At 35.9% G+C, this 6,608-nt stretch overlaps 1 long non-coding RNA gene across 1 annotated transcript; it reads left to right on the top strand.

Annotated features, from left to right (window-relative positions):
- The first annotated feature begins 1,799 nt into the window (after positions 1-1,799).
- On the top strand, positions 1,800-2,895 carry LOC145168863 (uncharacterized). The gene is made up of 3 exons (XR_013742135.1): positions 1,800-2,071; positions 2,158-2,289; positions 2,833-2,895. It is a non-coding gene; the product is annotated as an uncharacterized LOC145168863 (long non-coding RNA).
- Positions 2,896-6,608: the final 3,713 nt, after the last annotated feature.

The raw sequence follows: 6,608 nt of genomic DNA, 5'->3' as shown, positions 1-6,608 counted from the left end.
ATTTGGTCCCTTAAAGATAAGGATGGGGCTAATACGTGTCGTTCCCACGTCCCCCCACCGGTTCTGCCTTATCTTCCCCCCACCCGTTTTCCAGTTCCTATCCTAAAGCGAGTCGACCTAAACAGTCTTCTATTCCTCTTTCGATCCGTTCTTCTCATTAGATGTATGCCCAAAATTGTCCGTCTGGAATCGCTTTGGACTCCATTCCATGTCGGCATCGCCGGGAGAAGAAGGCGGACTAACGTTACCTTCGTCTATACGCTTTCACTTCCATTCGTTCCAAGAAATCTCCCATTATGACCGATTTCTCGACCGACAATCGCTATTAACCGCCTTCTTTCAATCGATTTTGCAACCACAGAGGATGACCATCGTTTCAGGTTTGCAAAACCTCTTCGATTTCCGTTTCGTAATCCAATTTTGCAGGTATTTGTTCGATAAATGACGGTTTTTTCACACACATCAACGTTTTACTGATTTTTTCTCTGCCTCTGAGTTTGTTGTTTCAGGCTCAACTTAGTTTACTCCTTCCTGTAGTTGAAATTCATTTTTTTGATTTCACCCAAGATTAGGGCTTTGCGACTCTCCCAATTTTGAAAGGGAAGCAGCAACAACCAACAACACATATCAACGCTAATGTTAGTGGTGGTGCGACAGCGTTGGCTGCCGGTGGTAGTGGCTGGAGGTGATGTGGGGTTGAACTTTCCTTACCGGTTGAAAGCCTGCGTTTGACATCGTCGCACCACCAAAGAAAACATATCATGCCAGGCGGTAGGCTCTAGAACCAGAAGGACTACCGCATTTGTCCTTCAATCTTTACATTCGACTTTTCACAGTTTCGCACCCAATGGGTCTGTTGGATTTTCATAAATTTCTCTGAAGTTTACTATGAATTAGGTTAGGGAATAGTTATTTTCTCCTTTTCTACTGCTACGTTTTGATTTTTTCTATTTGCAGGTTTTTCGTTGTACACCATGTTGGATCCGATTTTACCTAGGAGCTTCGTTGCTTTCAGACTGCCGCTTCGTTTCAGGTACGAACCTTGAACAAATTACAGTGTTTTTGTTGACTAGATTGAGATAATTGAAAAAAAATATGTTTAAATTGTGTGGTTTTGACCACTTTTGTATTAATTTCACTTATCAGAACCGACAACAACACTTCAGTCAGGTGTCACTTTTGGTATTCTTGACAAAGCTGTTCATATCCTCTCTATGAAACTCTGCCCATTTAATCGATTTCTAATTGTTTGTCCACTTCTATACAACGTTTTTTGGGATGCAACGTATAAGAGATATACACCAAAGACGAAATTCAAGTACATCCTACATCTTATTGAAAAGGTTCTACATAAAAACTGATTATATGAATTCCTCAACTCATTCTTTTGAAACATATAAATTTAATGTTTGTATTCTATATGCAGAATTCTCCTGGGATCATTGCTCTACCTGATGAAGCCTGGTAAGCAACATTCAAACCAAATGCATATGTATCTTCATATTAACGTTCTTATATGCATTTACTCTTTTCACAAACATTAAATATAGATCTATGTACTCATGTTCAGTATTGTTATTAGTAGTTATTTCTTTTTCTGCTATATTTCTGAAATACTATGACCGTAATATGCACAGCTCTACAGTTCTGCCATCTGCCACTGAAGCCTCTTTGTTTCTTGATAATAATAGTATGCATTCTAAAACTATCAATAACAGGTAGTTAATTAATCATTATTGTACACAATACAATACTACTTTTATTTGCTTTCTCAAAAATTATTAATGTTTTCTGGGGTTGATGCTATGTTCTACCTGATGTTTCTTTTGTGTTTTGATGCAGTTTGTGCCTACAACCCCTCTCATTTAGTAAAGATTGTCCTATTGTGAAACTGAACAGAGGAACATGAAGTTGAAAATTCATTGAATCTTTAGTTGTCAGCCAAGTGTTCGATCATTTGCTTGAGTGAGTCTTCTAATCCTGATTGATCACGGTGGAGGCTGGTCTTCGTTGCAGCAATAGTGGTTTATGACAACAAGAAATTAGGGTTCATATCCCATTTGAAAACAAGGTTCATTTCTACAATCTCACGTCTCCATTTGAGTTGGAGTTTCTTCTTTTTGTTCACAATTCTAATATTTGTGATAAAATTATCAGGAATAAAATGTCACTGGGAAAAAATTACATCCCGGGGTTAGTAAAACATATGAGTTCATTACGTAGAAAGAGGATTCTGATTTTGAACGAAATTGATATCGGTTCTATCGATGCTTTTTCTCCAACACACATGTGAGTTTTTTCCTTAATACTATGCTCATGTGAAATTTATAATAATTTGGATATGAATTTAATGCTTTAGAATTCAAAGGGTATTTTCATAAAAGAGTTAATGAAGGAAAAATAGAATTTTTCAATGCGTATATGCTTTTTTATTCATGACAATAATTAGATATTTTATCTATTTTCATTTTCTTGATTCAATATGGACAAATATTTTAAATTAAAGATGGTTTAGCTAAAAGTTTAAAAATAGAAATGTAATTGATGTATTTATCAAACTTTTGCAAATATTAGAAGGGATTAAGTGAAGATGATGTTGGGCAAAAATTTAAAAGTCATATTTTCAAAAGTCAATGGCTGTCAAGATGAAAATAAATTGAAAACTGTTTTATTGTTTGAAATTTCAGTTAATGCAGTACATTTTAGAAATTACTATATTTATGTAACCACTAAAATAATTACATACTTTATTTGATGCTTAATTCTTTTTAGTTTCCTTTTTGTTTACTAACTTTTGTTTAATGATTTTGTTAAATGCACCCTTTTTTCAAGGACCCCGTGTTCTTGGAACTTTGTTGTCAATTGGAAATGATGGCAGACCAACAGGTTCTTCAGCAGCTACAATTACGAGAAGAAACAACAAACAACCTTACTTGACTTGGATTTGTTTAGTTTTGGTCAGTAAATCTATATCATCACAGTGTTGTGGTTGATTGTTTTTGTAAATGCGATTGTCTTAAATATAGTAGTTCATCCTATTTTTCCGTGTGATTCGTATGTTTTCAAACTTATTTATAGATGAAAAAATTACATTTAGTCTTAGTTGCATTTATTCTATTCATTTAATGTTTCATAATGGACACACTTTATTATGAATAGTTCTATACCTTTCCTCTTAATGTTTGATATTGGAGACATTTTATTTGATCCGTGGAATCCGACTCTCCAGTTTCATCCCATCAACCAAAGGATAAACCCATTAAGTATATATTTCGATAAATAGCTTATCCGACAACAAAAAAATTATCCATGACGAAACAATATTACTGCCCCATAACAATACTCAAACTATAAACAAATAGTTGATCAAATAACATTTACAAAGAACAAACAACGGAAAAAATTGGCCCACCCGACCCCCGCAACGCGGGGTTCCCCACCAAGTATGTGATAAAAAATATTGAGAACATAAGAATAAATGTGAACTACTTATTTTTATTTGATAATATATATATATATATATATATATATATATATATATATATATATATATATATATATTAATTTTGAGTTTCCTTTATGAGCATTACCTGATCAGGGTTACTTTTCTTAGGGTTACTCTATCGTGGTTACTCATCATTATCTTAGCTTTTCCACCGCTATCGCCCTTCGATGCTTCTCCAGTTTCTCATTTGCATCTCGCTGCTCTCGACGACCACACCTTAGGTGCTATTGACCTGATCGCTTGAGGGGTTTGCTCCTAACCTTCATCTTCTCTGACTAATGTTCCCTGTTCAGTCTACGCGTCGGTAGCTGCTTTGTAACTTGGCTTCGGTAAGCGTTTTTTTAGCTTTTTTTCTATCTTCTACTACTCTCCTATGAATATTATTTTTACTTCCCTTCACTTTAACGGTGTTCAGGTCGTTACCTGAAACGAACGACATTATTCTATCAAGATAACCACCAAGATGGTCAGTGCAGGAGGGGTACTTCCGGAATCAACAACAAAGAATACTTGGAGACGACTGCTCCCTACCCTCATCTTACATGTCCGTCTCAACATCAATTGTTCACTTGATCAAAAAATCCTCCATTTTGCGTTCTCACCTTTCCGTTAGGGCCTTAGATTTCATAGGGAATATGTTGATGATGTAACGCCCGCAAGATAAGGCTACTTGATAAAAAAATAAATGGGATAATTATTAGTCGCAACGATAATTAGATATTATCAATGAAGGATTATTTAGGGTAAATAATCTAAACGGAAGTCATAGTAGTCATTAAACCGAGAGTGTGCATATAGAGAACGCCTAAATCTGACTTCGTAAGAGGAAGTAGGCTTTTTAGAAGTTGCAGCGTAGCAGTAGATGACTCAAAAACCGAAGTAGAGATCGGTTGATTGTTAGGAAAAACAATCGAAATGAGAGTTGAAGATCTCGTCCATATGATTCCATTGATATGAAGACAGCCGAGAACGAATATCATATGAGAAAGTTATGAATTTTTAACGAACTTTAACAGTCTAAGGTTGTTAAAAGTATAGTTTTAAAAATAAAGTCAAAATTAGCCGACAGAGTCTAAATGAGGAGCAACGTTTTAGGTGGGGCATGGACCACCATATTGCGACATGTGGCAGAAAATGTGAGGAGCAACGTCTTAGGTGTCCACACCATGCACGTAGGGCGCGGTGCACATATGTCCTATAAATAGAGGTGCTCGGCCTCATTCTCTTTCACACCACCCACACTTCTCTCTCTCTAGATTCCCTTCGATTTTGGCCCCATTTTCCTTAGTTTTAGGCTTTGGAGAAGCATCGCACGATCCCGAAGTAGAAGTAGATATCAATTAGAAGCCCTGCGGTGTCAGATAGTCAGTGACTAGAAGCTTCCGGATCAGAGTTATGCCCGCATAAATCCTATTTTTTCGCTAAATCCTCTGTAAGTTAAGCTACACTCTAGTCTTTTCAGTGTAACTTATATTTATGGTCTTAAGTCGTTATTATGAACTTATAAATAAGATTTATCAGTAATTCCAATTCATATACTGATTGATCTACTTACGGGAGAGGTGTCTAGAATGGTCACGTCGGCTTGGTTGTTGGATTTCAGAAAGACTATATGTCGAAATGGTCATGCCTCCCGACTATCCTACCTGGCTGATCCTTATTTGATAGAACTATCAGTATTTGTTAGAATGATTGATAGGTCTAGATTCTCTCTAGTCGCGTAGAATATTAGACTAAGACTTATTGATAGTGATACTAGGTCACGTCAAAGGAAAGGTCAGTTGCTAGAAGCGAAGCCCTGCCTGAATTTTGAGTCATCACTTTAACAAGTGAGTTCATAGTTACTTTCAAGCTTACGCATAAATATAAGTAATCTAAATGCTTAACTGCTATGTGTGTTATCTTTGTTGTGCTTAATGTAGTTGTATAAGTATGATTACTACTTGATTTATCGGTATGTTTAACATACTTAATAATATGACTGGTTAGTGAGGGGTTGTGCAAAATAATAAATGAGAGGTTGTGTGAAATAGTGGTTGCGATAGGTTAGAGAGAGAGAGTCGTGTGAGATAATAAGTTGTGTCTACCGTGTCTATCTCAAGTACTTTGTATTGTCGTGCTAAATCCAAGTACTGTTGTACTACCGTGCTAAACCAAAGTACTTTGTACTTTCGTGCTAAACCCAAGTACTTTTGTAGTGTCGTGCTAAACCCAAGTACTTTTGTACTGTCGAGCTAAACCCAAGTACTTTTGTATCGTCGTACTAAACCAAAGTACTTTAAACCCAAGTACTTTTGTACTGCCATGCTAAACCCAAGTACTTTTGTACTGTCGAGCTAAACCCAAGTACTTTTGTATCGTCGTACTAAACCAAAGTACTTTGTACATTCATGCCTGCTGTGTCTATACAAAAAGTACTAACGTACTATCGTGTTGTCGCGAGTATTATTATATCGTTGTGCCTAATCACCTAGGAATTATAGTTGTTCGCTGATAAATATCCTTTAGGAAAGATCCCTCAAGATCATCATAATAGGATTTGTAAGTGAGAGTGATGGGAAACGGGGTAATTGGGTTATTTGAATGCTAATGGTTATATAATTAAAAATTATAATATTGTGGGATGAAAACCCTATGTACTCACCAGGTTTCCCAACCTGACCCACTTAATTGATTGTATCACGGGGTAGTTGAATATATGATGATATGTGTATCCGATAAGAGATTCAAGGAGACGTAGACCATTATTATAAAGAGATGTTGTATGTCTTCGTTTATGCTTATGTTTCTTGTATTGACGATGACATCCCGAGTTTTTAATAAATCAATGAAAAACATCCATTCGGGAATACTTTATGCGACAAATTCCGCTTTTGTAAATTAAAACTCTAATTTTAAAATAAGCATAAACTGGTCTTTTCTGGCCATGAAAATGGGGATGTCATAGTTGGTATAAGAGCATTAGTTTAAGCGAACTAGGAGTAAGGATTTATTTCTAGACTTAAACTTAGAATGCTAAGCGATGATCGTGAGATGAGTGTCTAGTATATATTAGGTGGTACACCTGAATAGACACAAACACTAGCTTACTTTAGGATAGATG

The sequence above is a fragment of the Lactuca virosa genome, chromosome 4 (assembly GCF_052849685.1).
Source record: "Lactuca virosa cultivar CGN04683 chromosome 4, Lactuca_virosa_CGN04683_v6, whole genome shotgun sequence".
Taxonomy (NCBI): domain Eukaryota; kingdom Viridiplantae; phylum Streptophyta; class Magnoliopsida; order Asterales; family Asteraceae; genus Lactuca; species Lactuca virosa.
This window is presented reverse-complemented; position numbering and strand designations above follow the sequence as displayed.